A 20,623-nucleotide genomic window follows, 5' to 3' on the forward strand; every position below is an offset into this window, starting at 1 on the left:
CTAACTCCATAACGAACCAGAGCAGAGTAAAGCTGTTTATTATAGAAATGAGTGCCCCCATCACTGATTAATACTCTAGGGATACCAAATCTGCTGAAGATGTGTTTCTGGAGGAATTTTAACACTGTTTTAGTGTCATTGGTGGGTGTTGCAATAGCCTCCACCCATTTGGATACATAATCCACTGCCACCAGAATATAAGTGTTTGAGTATGATGGTGGGAAAGGTCCCATGAAGTCAATGCCCCATACATCAAACAACTCAATCTCCAAGATCCCTTGTTGAGGCATGGCATAACTGTGAGGTAGATTGCCAGATCTTTGGCAACTATCACAATTAAGTACAAACACTCGGGAGTCTTTATAGAGAGTAGGCCAGTAGAAGCCACATTAGAGGACTCTTGTGGTTGTTCGCTCACTTCCAAAATGTCCTCCATACTGTGATCCATGGCAGTGCCATAGGATCTTCTGTGCTTCTTCCTTAGGCACACATCTACGGATTACTCCGTCTGCACATCTCTTAAAGAGATATGGCTCATCCCAAAGATAATACTTTACATCCGTGATCAGCTTCTTTGTTTGCTGTCTACTATACTCTTTGGGTATGAATCTCACTGCCTTGTAGTTTGCAATGTCTGCAATCCATGGCACTTCCTGGATGGCAAAGAGTTGCTCATCCGGAAAGGTTTCAGAGATCTCAGTGAGAGGGAGGGACGCCCCTTCTACTGGTTCTATTCGGGACAGGTGATCTGCTACTTGATTTTCTGTTCCTTTTCTGTCTCTTATTTCTATATCAAACTCTTACAGAAGCAACACCCATCTTATAAGTCTGGGTTTTGAATCCTGCTTTGTGAGTAGATATTTAAGAGCAGCATGATCAGTATACACAATCACTTTTGATCCTACTAAATAGGATCTGAATTTGTCAATGGCGTAAACCACTGCAAGTAGCTCTTTTTCTGTGGTTGTGTAATTTTTCTGTGCGTCATTTAAAACACGGCTAGCATAGTAAATGACATGCAGAAGCTTGTCGTGCCTTTGTCCCAACACTGCACCAATAGCATGGTCACTAGCATCACACATTAATTTAAATGGTAATGTCCAGTCTGGTGCAGAGATGATTGGTGTTGTAACCAATTTAGCTTTCAGAGTCTCAAATGCTTGCAGACACTCTTTATCAAAGATAAATGGCGTGTCAGCAGCTAGCAGGTTGCTCAGAGGTTTGGCGATTTTCGAAAAATCCTTTATAAACCTCCTGTAGAATCCTGCATGCCCTAGAAAGCTTCTGATTGCCTTAACATTGGCAGGTGGTGGTAATTTTTCAATTACCTCTACCTTAGCTTGATCCACCTCTATCCCCTTGTTCGAGATTTTGTGCCCAAGGACAATTCCTTCAGTCACCATAAAGTGACACTTCTCCCAGTTTAAAACCAGGTTAGTCTCTTGGCATCTCTTCAGAACAAGTGCTAAATGGTTAAGGCAGGAGCTGAATGAGTCTCCAAACACTGAAAAGTCATCCATGAAGACTTCCAGAAATTTTTCCACCATATCAGAGAAAATTGAGAGCATGCACCTCTGAAAGGTTGCAGGTGCATTGCACAGGCCAAATGGCATCCTTCTGTATGCAAATACTCCAGATGGACATGTGAATGCCATTTTCTCTTGATCTTTTGGATCTACTGCAATTTGATTATAACCTGAATATCCATCTAGGAAGCAGTAGTATTCATGACCTGCCAGTCTTTCCAGCATCTGGTCTATGAATGGTAAAGGAAAGTGATCCTTTCTGGTAGCTGTATTGAGCCTTCTGTAATCAATACACATACGCCACCCAGTAACTGTTCTTGTAGGAACCAGTTCATTTTTTTCATTATAAACCACTGTCATGCCACCTTTTTTAGGGACAACTTGGACAGGGCTCACCCAGGGGCTATCAGAAATAGGATAAATAATCCCAGCCTTTAGTAGCTTAGTGACCTCTTTCTGTACTACTTCCTTCACGGCTGGGTTCAGCCGCCTTTGTGGTTGGACCACAGGCTTGGTGTCACCCTCCAATAGGATCTTGTGCATGCATCTGGCTGGGCTAATGCCCTTAAGATCACTGATGGACCACCCAAGAGCTGTCTTGTGTGTCCTTAGCACTTGAATTAGTGCTTCCTCTTCCTGTGGCTCTAAGGTAGAGCTTATAATTACAGGAAAGGTATCACCTTCTCCCAAAAATGCATATTTTAGGGATGGTGGTAATGGTTTGAGCTCGGGTTTTGGGGGTTTCTCCTCTTCCTGAGGGACTTTCAGAGGTTCTACTATTCTCTCCGATTCCTCCAAGTCAGGCTGAACATCTTTAAAAATGTCCTCTAGCTCTGATTCGAGACTCTCAGCCATATTGACCTCTCTTACCAGAGAGTCAATAATATCAACACTCATGCAGTCATTTGGGGTGTCTGGATGTTGCATGGCTTTGACAACATTCAACTTGAACTCCTCCTCATTGACTCTTAAGGTTACTTCCCCTTTTGGGACGTCAATGAGGGTTCGGCCAGTAGCTAGGAAAGGTCTTCCTAGAATGAGAGTTGCACTCTTGTGCTCCTCCATTTCCAGCACCACAAAGTCAGTAGGAAAGGCAAATGGCCCAACCTTGACAATCATGTCCTCAATCACGCCTGATGGGTATTTAATGGAGCCATCAGCAAGTTGAAGACATATCCTGGTTGGTTTGATTTCTTCAGTTAAACCAAGCTTTCTGATAGTAGATGCAGGTATTAGGTTGATACTTGCCCCAAGATCACATAAAGCTTGCTTGGTGCAAGTGCCCTCTAATGTGCATGGTATCATAAAGCTCCCAGGATCTTTAAGCTTCTCAGGTAAGCTTTTCAAAATGACTGCACTGCATTCTTCAGTGAGGTAAACTTTTTCAGTTTCCCTCCAATCCTTCTTATGACTTAAGATCTCTTTCATGAACTTAGCATAAGATGGTATTTGCTCAAGTGCTTCTGCAAACGGAATCTTTATTTCAAGAGTCCTGAGATAGTCTGCAAAGCGGGCAAATTGCTTATCCTGTTCCGCTTGGCGGAGTTTTTGAGGATAAGGCATTTTGGCTTTGTATTCCTCAACCTTAGTTGCTGCAGGTTTATTACCTACAGAAGTGGGTTGGGAAGCCTTTTTAGAAGGGTTGTCATCAGCACTTGTATGTGACTGATCCCCCACTGGCATTTGAATGCCAGGGGTGGAAGCTGGAGTGGCGTTAGACGCCACCTCATTATTTGTTACTGGCGTTTGAACGCCAGAACCATGCTCCCTTTGGGCGTTCAACGCCGGATTCATGCTTGTTCCTGGCGTTGAACGCCAGGAATGAGCATGGTCTGGGCGTTCAGCGCCAGCTTTATTCCTCTCTGGGCTTTGACTATTCTCAGAGGGATTTTGAGTAACCAATTGTTCATTTCTTGGTTTCCTGCTGCTTTGAAGTGAGGTATTTAATGTTTTCCCACTTCTTAATTGGACTGCTTGGCATTCTTCTGCTATTTGTTTTGACAGTTGCTTTTCTGTCTGCTTTAATTGCACTTCCATATTCCTGTTAGCCATTCTTGTTTACTGTAATATTTCCTTGAATTTGGCTAGCTGCTGAGTTAGAAAGTCTAATTGCTGATTGAATTCATTAGCCTGATCCACCGGACTGAGTTCAGCAGTTACTGTTTTAGCTTCTTCTTTCATGGAAGATTCACTGCTTAGGTACAGATGTTGATTTCTGGCAACTGTATCAATAAGCTCTTGAGCTTCTTCAATTGTTTTTCTCATATGTATAGATCCACCAGCTGAGAGGTCTAGAGAAATCTGAGCTTTTTCTGTAAGCCCATAGTAGAAGATGTCTAATTGCACCCATTCTGAAAACATTTCAGAGGGGCATTTTCTTAGCATCTCTCTGTATCTCTCCCAGGCATCATAAAGAGATTCATTATCTCCTTGTTTGAAGCCTTGGATGCTTAGCCTTAGCTGTGTCATCCGTTTTGGAGGGAAATAGTGATTCAGGAATTTTTTTGACAGCTGTTTCCATGTTTTTATGCTGTTCTTAGGCTGGTTATTTAACCACCTCTTACCTTGATCTTTTACAGCAAATGGAAACAGTAATAATCTGTAGACATCCTGATCCACTTCCTTATCATGTACTGTGTCAGCAATTTGCAAAAATTGTGCCAGAAACTCTGTAGCTTCTTCATGTGGAAGACCAGAATACTGACAGTTTTGCTGCACCATGATAATGAGCTGAGGATTCAACTCAAAGCTACTAACTCCAATGGAGAGTATACAGATACTACTCCAATATGAAGTAGTAGTGAGGTTAGCATATGACCCCAGAGTCCTCTTGGACTGTTCATTCCTACTTGCTTCCATGATGGAATAAAAGAGATAATATATATGTTGATATTATTTATTTTATAAAAATTAATTTTTTATAAAATAAAATAAAAACGAAATAAATAAAAGAAATTGGAAATATTTTGAAATTGAAAATTGAATTTTTATATGATATTTTCGAAAAATGTAGTTCCAAAATTAGTTAGAAAATATATATTTTTTTTGAATTTTGAATTTTATGATGAAAGAGAAAAATATGCAAAAGACACAAGATTTAAAATTTTTAGATCCAATGTTCCTTATTTTTCGAAAATTTTGGAGGGAAAACACCAAGGAACACCAAACTTAAAAATTTTAAGATCAAAACACAGGAAAGACTCAAGAACACCTTGAAGATTCACAAGAACACCAAGAACAAAAGAAAGAACACCAAACTTAAAATTTTTAGAAAACCAAGACAATTTTTCGAAAATTATATTAAAATTAACAAGAAAACACCAAACTTAGAGTTTGGTGCAAGATTAAATCAAGAAAAATTATTTTTGAAAAAGATTTTCAAAAGAACTGGTGCCCAATCATCAAGAATGTAAACCAATACTCTAGCCAATTGGGAGTAAATGTAACACTTGTTCTGAATATTCCAATTAATGCTTTAAAAAGAACACAAGTGAAACAAGAAAAGACACAAAGCAAGAAAAACTCAAGATCAACAAGAAAGATAAACAAGAACAACTTGGAGATCAATGAAGAACAAAGAACACAATTTCGAAAATTTAAAGAAAAATATAAAATGTGCAATTAACACCAAACTTTGAACAAGACACTAGACTCACGAAAAATTTACAATTAATGGAGAAAAATAATATATTTTTGAAAAGAATTTTTTTGAAAAGAAACTATCCTATCAAATTTTAATGACTCTATAACAATAAAAATAAATTATTCCTAATCTAAGAAATAAAATAAACCTTTAGTTGTTCAAACTCGAATAATCCCCGGCAACGGCGCCAAAAACTTGGTGCACGAATTTGTGATCCGCACAACTTACCAGCAAGTGCACTGGGTCGTCCAAGTAATACCTTACGTGAGTAAGGGTCGATCCCACGGAGATTATTGGTTTGAAGCAAGCTATATTTATTTTATTAATCTTAGTCAGGAGGCCAATACGATTATTTGGATTTAATTGTAAGAAGTCAAAGTGTTTAAAATTATTAGAAAAATAAAAGAGAATCCAATCGTTACTTGTTGTGCAGTAATGAGAAATATGTTGGAGTTTTGGAGATGCTTTGTCCTTTGAATTTCTACTTTTCCTTGAAATCCTCTTCCCACACGCAAGGTTCCTTCCATGGCAAGCTCTATGCAGGGTGTCACCGTTGTCAATGGCTACCTCCCATCCTCTCAGTGAAAACGTTCCTATGCTCTGTCACAGCACGGCTAATCATCTGTCGGTTCTCAATCAGGTTGGAATAGAATCCATTGATTCTTTTGCGTCTGTCACTAACGCCCAGCCTTCAGGAGTTTGAAGCTCGTCACAGTCATTCAATCCCAGAATCCTACTCGGAATACCACAGACAAGGTTTAGACTTTCCGGATTCTCATGAATGCCGCCATCAATCCGGCTTATACCACGAAGATTCTGATTAAGGAATCTAAGAGATACTCATTCAATCTAATGTAGAACGGAGGTGGTTGTCAGGCACACATTCATGGATTGAGGAACGTGATGAGTGTCATGGATCATCACCTTCTTCATAATTAAGCGCGAATGAACATCTTAGATAAGAACAAGCGTGTTTGAATGGAAAACAAAGTAATTGTATTAATTCATCGAGACGCTGCAGAGCTCCTCACCCCCAACAATGGAGTTTAGAGACTCATGCCGTCAAAAAGTATGTAATTCAGATATGAAAATGTCATGAGATGCAAAATAATTCTCTAAAAGTTGTTTAAATAGTAAACTAGTAACCTAGGTTTACAGAATATGAGTAACTAAGATAATTGGTGCAGAAATCCACTTCTGGGGCCCACTTGGTGTGTGCTGGGGCTGAGACTAAAGCTATCCACGAGTAGAGGCTTTTCTTGGAGTTGAACTCCAAGTTATGACGTGTTTTGGGCGTTCAACTCCGGATCATGACGTTTTTCTGGCGTTTAACTCTAGACAGCAGCGTGTACTTGGCGTTCAATGCCAAGTTACGTCGTCTATCTTCGCGCAAAGTATGGACTATTATATATTGCTGGAAAGCCCTGGATGTCTACTTTCCAACGCCGTTGAGAGAGCGCCAATTGGGCTCCTGTAGCTCCAAAAAATCCATTTCGAGTGCAGGGAGGTTAGGATCCAATAGCATCAGCAGTCCTTTTTCAGCCTAAGTCAGATTTTTGCTCAGCTCCCTCAATTTCAGCCAGAAAATACCTGAAATCACAGAAAAATACACACACTCATAGTAAAGTCTAGAAATATGATTTTTGCCTAAAAACTAATAATATTTAACTAAAAACTAATTAAAACATGCTAAAATCTACATGAAATTACCCCCAAAAAGCGTATAAAATATCCGCTCATCAAGTACCAGGATAAACAATTTGTCCGCTTTGCAGACTATCTCAGGACTCTTGAAATCAACATTACCTTTGCAGAAGCACTTGAGCAAATACCCTCTTATGCTAAGTTCATGAAAGAGATCTTAAGTCATAAGAAGGATTGGAGAGAAACTGAAAAAGTTTTTCTCACTGAAGAATGCAGTGCAATCATTTTAAGGAGCTTACCAGAGAAGCTTAAGGATCCTGGAAGTTTTATGATACCATGCACATTAGAGGGTACCTGTACCAAGACAACTTTATGTGATTTTGGGGCAAGTATCAACCTAATCCCTGCATCCACTATCAAAAAGCTTGGCTTGACTGAAGAGGTCAAACCAACCAGGATATGTCTTCAACTTGCTGATGGCTCCATGAATTACCCATCAGGCGTGATTGAAGACATGATTGTCACAGTTGGGCCATTCGCCTTTCCCACTGACTTTGTAGTGCTGGAAATGGAGGAGCACAAGAGTGCAACTCTCATTCTAAGAAGACCTTTCCTAGCAACTAGACGAACCCTCATTGACGTCCAAAAAGGGGAAGTAACCCTGAGAGTCAATGAGAATGAGTTTAGGCTGAATGCTATTGAAGCAATGAAGCACCCAGACACATCAAAAGACTGCATGCGTGTTGATATTATTGACTCCCTGGTACTGGAGATCTGTATGGCTAAGAGTCTCAAATCAGAGCTAGAGGATATCTTTAAAGATGTTCAGCCTGATCTGGAAGAACCAGAGGAAATAAAAGAACCTCTGAAAATTCCTCAGGAAGAGGAGAAACCTCCTAAACCCAAGCTCAAACCACTACCACCATCCCTAAAATATGTATTTCTGGGGGAAGGTGAAACTTTTCCTGTAATCATAAGCTCTGCCTTAGAGCCACAGGAAGAGAAAGCACTAATTCAGGTGCTGAGGAAACACAAGACAGCTCTTGGGTGGTCCATTAGTGATCTTGATGTGCTATAAACTTGATAGCTACGATTTTAGGAAATTGCACGATCGGCAAAAATTCCTTCCGGCAAGTGCACCGGTTATCGTCAAGTAAAAACTCACAATAGAGTGAGGTCGAATCCCACAAGGATTGGTTGAGTGAGCAATTCGGATTAGAAGCGTGTTCTAGTTGAGCGGAATCAAGATTTAGATGAGAATTGCGGAATGTAAAATTGCATGAATTAAAGAGCGAGAAGCTAAATTGCTGAAATTAAAAAGGGATCGGGGTGATTGCATGAAATTAATTGCAGAATGTAAATAGAAAGTGGTAGATCAGAAATGGGGAATTCATTGGGTTTCAGGAGATATTGAGATCTCCGAATCAAAACATTTTTATCCCTTCCTCAACCAATGCATTCATTGAATTTTGCTTGGCAATCTTATATGATTGGATCCCAATCCCTTGGCTCACCAATTCTCTCTAAAAACAAACAAATTCCCAATCCCTTGGTTTAAATGTTCATAAGAAGAGATGATGTTCGATCACTGATTATACCACACAGTTTCATGAACCACAATTTGGTAGGATTACATGTCACAATATCCATCCAAACCCCAATCTAATTCACTGTGAGAAAGCTTCTCTAGCATGAATCCTCCATTCCTTTCCCAAGGTTCCGAAGGATTCCAATTATGGATAGTTTCTTTCCCAAGACAACTAACCAATGGAATTAGATCGAGAAGCTTTCTAACAAAATTCAAGAGAAAAGATTGAAGAAGAAGATAAAAATTATTATTGATTCATTGAATTGCAATAGAGCTCCCTAACCCAATGAAAGGGGTTTAGTGAGTCATAGCTCTGAATTCAATTACAACAAGTATGAAAACTAGAAAAATGATCCCAAGTTCTCAAAGTGTCTGACTAACTTAAATTCTATCCTATTTATACACTTTCTAAATTGAGCTTCTGTTGTGTTTCTTGGGCTTTGAGGCCTTTCCCTGATTTCCTTTTGCTTTGGGTTTATGATCCATAATCCTGATGAGGCTGCTGATCCAATTCTGTAACATTTATTGAGCCAACTTAGTGATAATCAAGTACTGACACATGACTCAACAAATTGAAATTCCAGACTCATCAATTCTTCAGGCCCAATCCCATAAACCATGATATTCAATTGGGTTTCATACCAGAGTACGTTTAAGTTAATGTTTGTGCTCAAATGCTAACTTAAACTGCAATATCTTTGGCCCAGAAACCTTTTCAAATAGTGGCGTTTAAGTTGAAGTTTAAGCTTAAACTTCAACTTAAACGCCAGACACTTCCAGGAGGTAAAATTGTCGAACACGTTTAAGCTTCAGTTTAAGGTTAAACTGAAGCTTAAACGTGGGAATGGAAGAAAGCAATCCTGGAGTGTGAAATGTCGAACACGTTTAAGCTTCAGTTTAAGGTTAAACTGAAGCTTAAACGTGGAAATGAAGAAAGCACCCTGGAGGATGGAATTGGTTGAACACGTTTAAGCTCCAGTTTAAGCTTAAACTGGAGCTTAAACGTGGAAATGAGGAAAGCAACCCCTGGAGGAAAATTGGGTCGAACACGTTTAAGCTCCAGTTTAAGCTTAAATTGGAGCTTAAACGTGGAATGCAAAACGCAACCCTGGAGGAGAATGGTCGAACACGTTTAAGCTCCAGTTTAAGGTTAAACTGGAGCTTAAACGTGGAAATGGCTCCCTGGTGCTTTCAATTCTGGCGTTTAACTTCCAGTTTAAGGTTAAACTGGAGGTTAAACGCCACTTTCTGCCCTTTCCTCAGCTTTCATGATTTTGGCGTTTAAGCTCCAGTTTAAGCTTAAACTGGAGCTTAAACTCCACATGTGATATTCAAGCTTCCTTTATTGATTTTGTTGCTTCCTTGCCTAGCCTCTTCTTCCCTGAAATCATCCAAACAACTGCATCAAAGTCTTGCAAAATTTCATGAGAAATCTTTCATTCATAGCATTCAAGTAATATAACTAAAAACTCATGGAATTTGCATCAAAATCATACTGTTTGGATGGTTCATTGCTTTGTTATTCATTTAACCATTCTTGGTTACTTTAAGCTCAAGAAAAATGCATAAAACAACTAAAACTAACAGAAAAATGCTAGTGAAACTAGCCTAAGATGCCTTGGCATCACAACACCAAACTTAATACTTGCTTGTCCCTAAGCAAGTCCTGAGTTATTTGAGAAGAAAGTATGAAACAGAAAGCAATTATATTGGCTATATTAGTAAGCACTTGAAGTTCATCAGAAGGGTTTTATGCAGAAAGTTGCAGCATCACTTTTTCATTCTTATCAGGTAAGATTATCACTTTTTCATTGCATCCATCAAACACTGCTATGGCCTCTTGTTATTCTTATGTGCTTGGCACTTTTCCCTTTTTTGTTTTTCTTTTTCTTAGAGCTCCTTTGCTCCTTGTTTGCTCAGTGTCATGTGTTGCACAAGCCTTTGGCATTTTCTTTTTCTTATCAGTGCACTACACATATCCACTACAGGCATTTTAGTTCACATTTCTTCTTGAGACATTGGTGCCCAGCACCTCTTTGTGTGACTAAATGTTTTGTATTTAGGTTGCTCTTGATAATGGACTTTTGGTTGATAATCCCGGGTTAGTTAACCCAAGTTACCAAGTGTTGAAACACTCCTCAGAACCTATTCATCCAAGCATATCCTTAATACATAAACACCACAGGCATTTGTCTCAGAAGTTCAAACCATTGGTGCCTAGCTTATTTTCTCAAAATTTTTTTTTGCTTTTTGGTTGCCCTTTTTCAGTGGCTTTTTCTTCTTCTTTTTCTTTCTTTTTCATGGCCAAAGACATTTATTCATCAAGATCCATAGACAGTATTCAAACTTCTACAAAAAACTGATAATTCTACACTCAATTTCCAGTGATCTGACTAAACAATCAAGCATGCATACCACCACTTAATTCTACTTGATTTGTCACTAATTGAGCCAAGTTACTTTTGTTCAAACTTTTCTTTTATTTTTGGAAACAGAACAAGCATGGCAAGCATTTGTTTAAGAAGGTGAAGTTATATCCAAACATCTAGGCATTCACTTTATTCAAAGCAGTAAACCAACACTCATACTAAAAACTTCACATTCCAGAAAGATTCAACAATTACAGTTTAAACCAGAACAAGCATGCTTTTGTTTGCCTTTTAAAGAATGGTCAAGGAACAACACCACCTTGTGAAATTTCTTGTTTTCTCTTTGTTGCCAGGAAACAATTTGATTTCTCCTTCTTCTCCTAGTTGTTGCTTCATGTTCTTTCTAAGATCCTTGTTTCCTTTCCTGCAAAGAGTGATGAAGTTGCTTGCTTCTCAAGCACTTGAGTGGTTAGCTCAACTATGTATGGGCAAGTGTCTGAGTCTTAAGTTGGTGTGTGAACACCAAACTTAGTCTCTTACTTACTCCTCTGCTCTTTGAATCCTTGAATTCTCCTTGGAATGAAGTTGCTGCTAAGGATTTTAAGCATTTCTGTGATTGCTTAGAATGGTTGTTCCTTTCATATAATTCAAAGGTTGTTGTGTTCAGTTGATCTGTATGGTGGAACACCAAACTTAGAGTCACACATTCCCCTTTGAATTATTGATCCACGAATTCATTGTTTGGTGTGAAACACCAAACTTAATTCTTTGCAATGCACAGAAACTACTTCACCTTTTTATTGAAACAAATAAAAGAAACAGCAAAGGAGTATTACCTCAGGTTGGGTTGCCTCCCAACAAGCGCTTCTTTAACGTCATTAGCTTGACAGTCAGCTTCAGTTGAGGTGATATTTAACCTTGTCCTTCTCCTCCACATCTCCCAAGTAATGTTTGAGTCTTTGACCATTCACAGTGAAGGTTCGTTGTGACTTTTCTTCCATGATTTCTACTTGTCCATATTGGGAGACCTTGGTGACAAGGAATGGTCTAGACCACCTTGATTTTAGCTTCCCTGGAAATAGCTTCAGCCTAGAATTGTAGAGCAATACTTTTTGTCCCTCTTCAAATTTCCTTGGGGCTATGTTGCTGTCATGCTTCTTCTTTGCTCTTTCTTTGTAAATTTTGGCATTCTCATAAGCTTCAGCTCTGAATTCTTCCAACTCTTGAATTTGCAACATCCTTCTTTCTCCAGCAGCTTTGCTGTCCAAGTTCAAGAGTTTCAAGGCCCAGAATGCCTTGTGCTCCAACTCCAATGGCAAATGGCAAGCTTTTCCATATACTAGTTGGTAAGGGGACATTCCAATTGGTGTTTTGAAAGCTGTCCTATATGCCCAAAGAGCATCATCTAGCTTAATCGACCAGTCCTTCCTTGAGGTTCCCACAGTCTTTTCCAGGATTCTTTTGAGTTCCCTATTAGATATTTCGGCTTGCCCACTTGTCTGTGGATGGTATGGTGTGGCTACCTTGTGTTTGACTCCATATTTTAGAAGCAATGCCTCTAATGGTTTGTTGCAGAAATGGCTTCCTCCATCACTGATGATTGCTCTTGGAACCCCAAAACGGCAAAAAATGTGTTTTCTGAGGAAGTTCATGACTACCTTGTTATCATTGGTTGGAGTTGCTATTGCTTCAACCCATTTGGAGACATAGTCTACTGCCACAAGAATGTAATTATTTGAGTATGAGGTGGGAAAGGGTCCCATGAAATCTATCCCCCATACATCAAACAATTCAAGTTCCAGAATGAACTGTTGTGGCATTTCATTTCTTCTTGGCAGGTTCCCCGCTTTCTGGCATTCATGACAGTGCTTCACTAGTTCCTTTGCATCTTTGAAGATAATGGGCCAATAAAAACCACACTGCAAAACCTTAGCTGCTGTTCTTTCTCCTGCAAAATGTCCTCCATAAGTGGAGCCATGGCAGTCCCATAAGACTTCCTTTCCTTCTTCCTCTGATATGCATCTTCTGAGTATGCCATCCGAACATTTTTTGAACAAGTATGGTTCGTCCCAGATGAAGTATTTGGCATCATTTACCAATTTCTTCCTTTGATGCTTGTTAAATTCCAACGGCAAACTCCCAGTGGCCTTGAAGTTTGCTATGTCTGCAAACCAGGGTGCTTTGTGAATTACCATGAGTTGTTCATCAGGAAAGCACTCATTTATATATGTGCCTTGTGTGCTTCCTTCTTCACATGGTATCCGTGATAAATGGTCTGCCACCTTGTTCTCTACACCCTTCTTGTCTTTGATTTCAATGTCAAATTCCTGCAACAAAAGAACCCATCTAATAAGTCTTGGTTTGGATTATTGTTTAGCAAGTAAGTATTTTAAAGCTGAATGATCAGTGAAGACAATGACTTTAGATCCAATGAGATAGGATCTAAATTTGTCAAATGCAAAGACTATTGCCAAGAGTTCTTTTTCAGTGGTTGTGTAATTCCTTTGGTTATCATTCAAGACTTTACTGGCATAATAAATCACATGTACCAAATTGTCTTTCCTTTGTCCTAACACTGCCCCAATAGCAAGGTCTGATGCATCACACATCAGTTCAAAAGGTAAGTTCCAATCAGGTGGGGCAATGATAGGTGCAGAGGAAAGTTTTTGCTTCAAAAGTTCATATGCTAGCATGCAATTTTTATCAAATACAAAGGGTGTATCAGAGACAAGCAAGTTACTCAAAGGTTTGGCTATTTTAGAAAAGTCTCTAATAAACCTTCTGTAAAAGCCAGCGTGTCCCAAAAAACTCCTAACTGCCTTGACATTACTTGGTGGAGGTAGTTTTTCAATGAGTTCCACTTTAGCTCTGTCCACCTCAATGCCTCTATTAGAGATTTTGTGGCCAAGGACTATTCCTTCTGTGACCATGAAATGACACTTTTCCCAGTTTAATACTAGGTTGGTCTCTTGGCATCTCTTAAGCACCAAGGCAAGGTGGTGTAGGCAGCTAGGAAAAGAATCTCCAAACACAGAAAAATCATCCATGAAAACCTCAATAAATTTTTCAATCATGTCCGAAAAGATGGACAGCATGCATCTTTGGAAAGTGGCAGGTGCGTTGCACAATCCAAAGGGCATGCGTCTATAAGCAAAAACTCCATATGGACAAACAAATGATGTTTTCTCTTGATCTCTTGGATCAACTACTATCTGATTATAGCCTGAGTATCCATCCAGAAAGCAATAGTAAGCATGTCCTGCAAGCCTTTCAAGCATCTGATCCATGAATGGGAGTGGGAAATGATCTTTTCTGGTGGCTTCATTGAGCTTCCTGTAGTCTATGCACATCCTCCACCCAGTGACAGTTCTTGTGGGTATGAGTTCGTTCCTCTCATTTGGCACCACAGTTATGCCACCTTTCTTGGGAACTACATGGATGGGACTAACCCATGGGCTATCAGAAATGGGGTAGATTACCCCTGCCTGCCATAACTTCATGACCTCCTTTTGTACCACTTCTTTCATGACGGGATTCAATCTTCTCTGAGCTTGAATGGAGGGTCTAGCATCCTCTTCTAACAAGATTTTATGCATGCATATGGATGAACTTATCCCCTTCAAATCAGCTAGGGTCCATCCAATGGCATCTTGATGAGTTTGTAGCACCTTGATCAATTCTTCTTCCTGTTCTTGGCTCAGGGCAGAGCTAATGATAACAGGATGGCTCTCATCACTACCCAAGTATGCATACTGGAGATTAGGGGGCAATGCTTTGAGCTCAGGTTTTGGTGCTTCCTTTTCTTCTTTCACTCTCTCTGGCATGCTTGGCATGGTTGTTTCAGCAACCTTGATGTCACTAACTTCAATATCCTTGGTGAACTCCTCCTCTGCCACTTCCTTTGTTGTTTCCTCAAAGGTTTCTTGTACTGCAATGTCCACTACATCCACCCTCATGCATTCCTTTAGTGATTCTGATGGATAGCTCATTGCCTTGAATACGTTAAACACCAATTGCTCGTCATGTAGTCTAAGAGTGAGTTCACCCTTTTGGACATCTATGATGGCTCCAGCAGTAGCCAGGAAGGGTCTTCCCAGGATTATCGAAGCTTTGGCTTCTTCCTCCATATCTAACACCACAAAATCGGCAGGAAATATAAAATCTCCCACTTTCACCAACAAATCCTCAACTATCCCATGAGGGAATTTAAAAGTTCGATCTGCCAATTGGAGGGCCATTCTTGTTGGTTTGGCTTCCTCAATCTTCATTCTTCTCATCATTGTTAGAGACATCAAATTAATACTGGCCCCTAAGTCACACAAGGCCTTCTCCACCATGACTTCTCCTATGATGCAGGGAATTTGGAAACTGCCTGGATCCTTCAATTTTTGAGGCAATTTGTGTTGAATGATAGCACTGCATTCTTCAGTCAACAACACAGTTTCCTCATTTCTCCAGCTTCTCTTTTTGGTCATTAATTCCTTTAAGAATTTTGCATAGAGTGGCATTTGCTCTATTGCCTCAGCAAACGGAATGTTGATTTGAAGCTTCTTGAAAATCTCCAAAAATCTGGAGAATTGGCCATCTTTTTCACTTTTCATCAAACGTTGAGGATATGGTGCTTTGGGTGTATAAGGCTTCAGGACCTCTTTTTCTTTTTCTTTTGTTGCAGACGGTGTAAAAGATTGTCCCTGTTCCTTGTCTCTCACATTTTCCTTTAGTTCATCCTCTGTGGTTTCCTTTGAGATCTCCTTTAGCTTCTTTCCACTTCTAAGGGTTATGGCCTTACATTCTTCCCTTGCAATAATCTTGGCAGCATGAGAAACGCTTGGCCCAGGGGTTTGCTTAGACAAGTACCCAATTTGATTTTCTAGCTTCTGGATGGCAGCTCCTTGGTTTTGCAAGTTAGAATTTACTTCTTCCTTAAAGGCTTTCAATTCGGTTATGTCTTGACCCATGGTTGCAAGCATTCTTTCTATCCTGTTTAATTGATCTTGAAATTGTTGGTTTGGATTAGGTTGGGCAGGTTGATTATTTTGGCCATGATATGGTGGTTGGGAGTAAGTGTTTTGTGTGGCTTGGTATGATCTTTGGTTGGAGTTTTGGTATGTGGAATTGTTATGTTGGTTGTGGTTGTAAGGTTTGTGGTTTTGTGGTTGGGTTTGCTGGTTTCCCCACCCAAAGTTTGGGTGGTTTTTTCAGCCTGGGTTGTAAGTGTTGGAATGTGGATCATATGGTTACCTTTGTTGATTTCCCACATAGTTGGCTTCTTCCCAATCACCTCCTTCAGTGCTTACTTCCTCTTGATCTTGTGTGTGTATTGCAGCCACTTGATTTGTTCCTAATTTCCTGGTGAGCTCTGCTAGTTGCTTGGCAAACACCTTGTTTTGGGCTAGAATTGTATCAACATGGTTCAGCTCCATGACTCCCTTAGTGTTGTGTCTCTCTGAAGTATAGTAGTACTCATTCTCAGCCACTGTCTCAATCACTTCAATGGCTTCTTCCACAGTCTTTTTCCTGTTCAATGAACCTCCTGATGAATGGTCTACAGCCTTCCTTGATTCATAAGAAAGTCCATCATAAAAAATATGCAATTGCACCCAGTCATGGAACATGTCTGGTGGGCATTTTCTTGTCAACTCCTTGAACCTCTCCCATGCCTCGTAGAGAGTTTCACCATCTTGTTGTCTAAAAGTCTGAACCTCAGATCGATGCCTATTGACCTTTTGTGGGGGGTAGAAACGTGCCAGAAACTTGCTTTCTACCTCATCCCAGGTTGTTAGGCTCCCCCTTGGGAATGATTCTGGTGGACGAAATTGTGATCAAAATTCTTGTATCATTTGTGATCAATGTTCTAATTATGGCACTGGTTGAATTCACAACTCCGTTCAACTAACCAGCAAGTGTACTGGGTCGTCCAAGTAATAACCTTACGTGAGTAAGGGTCGAATACACAGAGATTGTTGGTATGAAGCAAGCTATGGTCACCTTGCAAATCTCAATTAGGCAGATTAAATATTGATTTATGGGTTTCGAAAATAGAAAGAAATAAATAATAAAAAGGATAGAAATACTTATGTAGATTCATTGGTAGGAATTTCAGATAAGCGGAATGGAGATGCTGTAGAGCTCTCGGACGCCTGCTCTCCTATTCCTTCTACTCAATCCTTCTTACTCCTTTCCATGGCAAGCTTTGTATAGGGGTTCACCATCAACTGTGGCTACTTTCATCCTCACGGGGAAATATCCTATGCGGCTGTCACTCGCACAGCTAACCAGTCTGGAGGCATCACCCATGGTTGATGGCTACATCCCATCCTCGCAGTGAAAGCTAATGCTCACGCACTCTGTCACAGTACGGCCAATCACCGGTTGGTTCCCTCCCCTACTGGAATAGAATCCATTGATTCTTTTGCGTTGTCACTACGCCCAGCAGGTTACAGGTTTGAAGCACGTCACAGTCATTCATTACCGGAATCCTACTCGGACACCACAGACAAGGTAGACTTTCCGGATTCCCAGGATCCTACTTGGAACACCACAGACAAGATTGGACTTTCCGGATCCTCATAAATGCCGCCATCTATCTAGCTTATACCACGAAGATTCTGTTGGAGAATCTAAGAGATACACATTCAAGCTTCTTTGCATGTAGAACGGAAGTGGTTGTCAATCACGCGCGTTCATGAGTGAGAATGATAATGAGGGTTATCTAACTCATCACATTCATCATGTTCTTGAGTACGAATGAATATCTTGGAATAAGAATAAAAGAGGAATTGAATAAAAGAAAGTAGAACTTCATTAATCTTTGAGGTACAGCAGAGCTCCACACCCTTAATCTATGGTGTGCAGAAACTCCACCGTTGAAAATACATAAGTGAAGGAGGTTCAGGCATGGCCGAATGGCCAGCCCTCTCCATGATCAAGTGACCGAATGAATAAAGAGTTTAAAGTGGTCAAAAGATGGTCAAAAGATATCTAATACAATAGATAAGTGTCCTATATATACTAGACTAGCTACTAGGGTTTACATGAGTAAGTAATTGATGCATAAATTCACTTCTGGGGCCCACTTGGTGTGTGCTTGGGCTGAGCTTGATCAATCCACGAGCTAAGGCATTTCTTGGCGTTGAACTTTGAGTTATGACGTGTTTTGGGCGTTCAACTCCGGATCATGACGTTTTTCTGGCGTTTAACTCCAGACAGCAGCATGAACTTGGCGTTTAACGCCAAGTTACGTCGTCAATCTTCGAATAAAGCATGGACTATTATATATTGCTGGAAAGCCCTGGATGTCTACTTTCCAATGCCGTTGAGAGCGCGCCATTTGGAGTTCTGTAGCTCCAGAAAATCCATTTCGAGTGCAGGGAGGTCAGAATCCAACAGCATCAGCAGTCCTTTTGTCAGCCTTTTTCAGAGTTTTGCTCAAATCCCTCAATTTCAGTCAGAATTTACCTGAAATCACAGAAAAACACACAAACTCATAGTAAAGTCTAGAAATGTGAATTTAACATAAAAACTAATGAAAACATCCCTAAAAGTAGCTTAAACTTACTAAAAACTATATAAAAACAATGCCAAAAAGCGTATAAATTATCCGCTCATCACAACACCAAACTTAAATTGTTGCTTGTCCCCAAGCAACTGAAAATCAAATAGGATAAAAAGAAGAGAATATACTATAAAGTCCAAAATATCAATGAATATTAATTTAATTACATGAGCGGGACTTGTAGCTTTTTGCTTCTGAACAGTTTTGGCATCTCACTTTTTCCTTTGAAGTTTATGAATGATTGGCTTCTCTAGGAACTTAGAATTTCGGATAGTGTTATTGACTTTCCTAGTTAAGCATGTTGATTCTTGAACACAGCTACTTATGAGTCTTGGCTGTGGCCCTAAGCACTTTGTCTTCCAGTATTACCACCGGATACACAAATGCCACAGACACATAACTGGGTGAACCTTTTCAGATTGTGACTCAGCTTTGCTAAAGTCCCCAGTTAGTGGTGTCCAGAGCTCTTAAGCACACTCTTTTGCTTTGGATCACGACTTTAACCATTCAGTCTCAAGCTTTTTACTTGGACCTTCATGACACAAGCACATGGTTAGGGACAGCTTGATTTAGCCGCTTAGGCCTGGATTTAATTTCCTTAGGCCCTCCTATCCATTGATGCTCAAAGCCTTGGATCCTTTTTACCCTTGCCTTTTGGTTTTAAGGGCTATTGGCTTTTTCTACTGCTCCTTCTTTTTCTATATACTCTTTTTAGCTCCATTTTTTTTCGCAAGCTTCCTTTTTCACTGCTTTTTCTTGCTTCAAGAATCAATTTCATGATGTTTTTCAGATCATCAATAACATTTCTCTTTGTTCATCATTCTTTCAAGAACCAACAATTTTAACACTCATAAACAACAAGATCCAAAGACATATGCACTGTTCATTCATTCATTCAGAAAACAAAAAGCATTGTCACCACATCAATATAATTAAACTAAATTTACTAATAATTTCGAAAATTATGTACTTCTTGTTCTTTTGAATTAAAACATTTTTCTTTTTAAGAGAGGTGAAGGACTAATGGAATTTATTCATAGCTTTAAGGCATGGTTACATACTAATGATCATGAAATGAAGACACAAAACATAGATAAACACAATAATTAAAAACCGAAAACAGAAAGAAATAAAGAACAAGGAATGAATCCACCTTTAGTGGCGTCTTCTTCTTGAAGGACCAATGATGTTCTTCAACTCTTCTATGTCCCTTCCTTGCCTTTGTTGCTCCTCCCTCATTGCTCTTTGATCTTCTCTTATTTCTTGGAGAATGATGGAGTGCTCATGATGTTCCACCCTTAGTTGCTTCCAATAATTGTGTGGAGGACAACTTATCCCCTGAGGTATCTCAGGGATCTCTTGATTTGCAGCCACATGTTCTAACCAACTGAGCTATTCCAGCTTACATGAGTTATTCCATCTCCCAAGACTCAGAGGTGGAAGCTTTTTGTCTTCCCTTTGAGGTTTCTCTGGCTTTAGGTGCCATTAATGGTAATGGAAAAGCAAAAAAGCTATGCTTTTACCACACCAAACTTAAAATATTGCTCGCCCTCGAGCAAGAAAAGAAAAGAATATTAGAAGAAGAAGAAAATGGAGGAGAGTGAGGGGAGATGGATTCGGCTATATGGGTGGGATTGGGTGGGAAAGAATTTTGAATCTTGAAGGTGAGTGGGGTTTATGGGAAAGAGTGAGTGGTGAATGAAAAATAGAAGGGATGACCATGAATATAGAGAGATAGGGCGAGGTATGTGGGGATCCTGTGAGGTTCACAGATCCTTGAGGTGATCCTGTGGGGGTCCACAGATCCTGAGGTGTCAAGGAATTCCATCCTTGCACCAAATAGGCATGTAAAATGCCTTCATGCATCATTCTGGCGTTTAAACGCCCATTTGTGCATGTTCTGGGCGTTCAACGCCCATGTAATGCTTGTTTCTGGCGTTGAACGCCAGTTTCAAGCTTGTTTCTGGCGTTCAGCGCCAGATTGTCCTCTGTGTGCGCATCCTGGCGTTAAACGCCAGGATGTAGCTTGTTTTGGGCGTTCAGCGCCAGAAAGATGCTCTGTTCTGGCGTTGAACACCGGCCAGATGCACCTTCTGGGCGTTGAATGCCGGCCCGTGCGTCCTCCAGGGTGAAAAAAATTTTTTTCTTCTGTTTTTGACTCTGTTTTTAATTTTTTTGATTTTTTCGTGGCTCCTCATGATCATGTACCTAATTAAACATAAAAATAACAAAGAAACAAAATAAAATAAAATTAGATAAATAAAATTGGGTTGCCTCCCAACAAGCGCTTCTTTAATG

The 20,623-nt window shown here is 39.9% G+C and overlaps 1 non-coding gene and 1 pseudogene across 1 annotated transcript; one reads left to right on the plus strand and one right to left on the minus strand.

Annotated features, from left to right (window-relative positions):
- Positions 1-11,666: 11,666 nt before the first annotated feature.
- On the minus strand, positions 11,667-15,728 carry LOC130982907 (uncharacterized; annotated as a pseudogene).
- Positions 15,729-16,383: 655 nt separating this feature from the next.
- Positions 16,384-16,487, plus strand: LOC130951060 (small nucleolar RNA R71). The gene has a single exon (XR_009073825.1). It is a non-coding gene; the product is annotated as a small nucleolar RNA R71 (small nucleolar RNA).
- The last annotated feature ends 4,136 nt before the right edge of the window (positions 16,488-20,623 follow it).

This window comes from Arachis stenosperma, chromosome 1 (genome assembly GCF_014773155.1).
Source record: "Arachis stenosperma cultivar V10309 chromosome 1, arast.V10309.gnm1.PFL2, whole genome shotgun sequence".
NCBI classification, from domain to species: domain Eukaryota; kingdom Viridiplantae; phylum Streptophyta; class Magnoliopsida; order Fabales; family Fabaceae; genus Arachis; species Arachis stenosperma.